Below are 2,664 nucleotides of genomic sequence, written 5' to 3' on the forward strand. Positions count from 1 at the left end.
AGCAAGGGTGTGAAAGACCCTTTCGAAGTTCCAGAGGTTAGGTGTCATTAGTCTCCAGACGCCTCATCGGAAATAGGCCTCATCTCGCCTGGAAGGGAGAACTTCCTTGATTTTCTCGAGTTGCGGCAGGTGTTCTCGAGTTACGACGGGGACCTCAGGGACCCGCCCTGTTGGCCTCAGGAGAGGCCAGTCCCTATGCGTGTTGCTAGGGGGCCCCTCGGGATTCCTCTCCCGGCGATTCCGGGGCCAAAAACCTTGTGTGGAGTCAGGGCCGGAACCGAGGATTCCTCTCAGGGACTGATATGGATCTTTGGGTACTTCTGGAGTCTCGCCAGGGGAGACAGGCCTCGTCTCGTGTGGGGGCATGCACGTGCACTTTCCTTCCAGGCTGTAGCAGCAATGTCACGCTTCCCGTCGCGTGGATCAAAGGATCTGCGGTTTTCCCTCGAGGCTTTCCCTCGAGGCTTTCCCACAGGGCTGTCCCACGTGACACCGTGGTGTGAGTCGATTCTCGGCGTGAAAGATGAGCCAGTGCAGGGCAAAGAGGTTCCTCTGGAATGGACTGAGACATCTGGGGGACTCTTGGAATGGTGGTACGACCATGGAGTTCCTCTCGCCTTTCCTTTTGAGAGTGCCTCCTCTTGAGATGCGACGGGAACGCCGGGAATTCTTTCCCGTTGAAAGCAGGGAAAGGATCCCTCATCTCGAGCTACGAGGGGGAAACGGGGCTCCTCTGGATGTGGGCGGGACCATCGTGCTTCCTCTCTAGTGGAGACGGGTATGGCGGTGAACTTCTTGAGTTGCAGCAAGGGTGTGAAAGACCCTTTCGAAGTTCCAGAGGTTAGGTGTCATTAGTCTCCAGAGGCCTCATCGGAAATAGGCCTCATCTCGCCTGGAAGGGAGAACTTCCTGGATTTTCTCGAGTTGCGGCAGGTGTTCTCGAGTTACGACGGGGACCTCAGGGACCCGCCCTGGTGGCCTCAGGAAAGGCCAGTCCCTAGGCGAGTTGCTAGGGGGCCTCTCGGGATTCCTCTCCCGTTGATCCCGGGGCCAAAAACCTTGTGTGGAGTCAGGGCCGGAACCGAGGATTCCTCTCAGGGGCTGACATGGATCTTTGGGTACTTCTGGAGTCTCCCCAGGGGAGTCAGGCCTCGTCTCGAGTGGGGGCATGCACGTGCGCTTTCCTTCCAGGCTGTAGCAGCAATGTCACGCTTCCCGTCGCGTGGATCAAAGGATCTGTGGTTTTCCCTCGAGGCTTTCCCTCGAGGCTTTCCCACAGGGCTGTCCCACGTGCCACCGTGGTGTGAGTCGATCCTCGGCGTGAAAGATGAGCCAGTGCAGGGCAAAGAGTTTTCTCTGGAATGGACTGAGACATCTGGGGGACTCTTGGAATGGTGGTACGACCATGGAGTTCCTCTCGCCTTTCCTGTTGAGAGTGCCTCCTCTTGAGATGCGACGGGAACGCCGGGAATTCTTTCCCGTTTAAAGCAGGGAAAGGATCCCTCATCTCGAGCTACGAGGGGGAAACGGGGCTCCTCTGGATGTGGGCGGGACCATCGTGCTTCCTCTCGAGTGGAGACGGGTATGGCGGTGAACTTCTTGAGTTGCAGCAAGGGTGTGAAAGACCCTTTCGAAGTTCCAGAGGTTAGGTGTCATTAGTCTCCAGACGCCTCATCGGAAATAGGCCTCATCTCGTCTGGAAGGGAGAACTTCCTTGATTTTCTCGAGTTGCGGCAGGTGTTCTCGAGTTACGACGGGGACCTCAGGGACCCGCCCTGGTGGCCTCAGGAGAGGCCAGTCCCCATGCGAGTTGCTAGGGGGCCTCTCGGGATTCCTCTCCCGTCGATACCGGGGCCAAAAACCTTGTGTGGAGTCAGGGCCGGAACCGAGGATTCCTCTCAGGGGCTGACATGGATCTTTGGGTACTTCTGGAGTCTCCCCAGGGGAGTCAGGCCTCGTCTCGAGTGGGGGCATGCACGTGCACTTTCCTTCCAGGCTGTAGCAGCAATGTCACGCTTCCCGTCGCGTGGATCAAAGGATCTGTGGTTTTCCCTCGAGGCTTTCCCACAGGGCTGTCCCACGTGCCACCGTGGTGTGAGTCAATCCTCGGCGTGAAAGATGAGCCAGTGCAGGGCAAAGAGGTTCCTCTGGAATGGACTGAGACATCTGGGGGACTCTTGGAATGGTGGTACGACCATGGAGTTCCTCTCGCCTTTCCTGTTGAGAGTGCCTCCTCTTGAGATGCGACGGGAACGCCGAAAATACTTTCCCGTTGATAGCAGGGAAAGGATCCCTCATCTCGAGCTCCGAGGGGCAAACGGGGCTCCTCTGGATGTGGGCGGGACCATCATGTTTCCTCTCGAGTGGAGACGGTTATGGCGGTGAACTTCTTGAGTTGCAGCAAGGGTGTGAAAGACCCTTTCGAAGTTCCAGAGGTTCCGTGTCATTAGTCTCCAGACGCCTCATCGGAAATAGGCCTCATCTCGCCTGGAAGGGAGAACTTCCTGGATTTTCTCGAGTTGCGGCAGGTGTTCTCGAGTTATGACGGGGACCTCAGGGACCCGCCCTGGTGGCCTCAGGAAAGGTCAGTCCCCTTGCGAGTTCCTAGGGGGCCTCTCGGGATTCCTCTCCCGTCGATACCGGGGCCAAAAACCTTGTGTGGAG

The sequence above is a fragment of the Capricornis sumatraensis genome, chromosome 6, assembly GCF_032405125.1.
Source record: "Capricornis sumatraensis isolate serow.1 chromosome 6, serow.2, whole genome shotgun sequence".
Taxonomy (NCBI): Eukaryota; Metazoa; Chordata; class Mammalia; order Artiodactyla; family Bovidae; genus Capricornis; species Capricornis sumatraensis.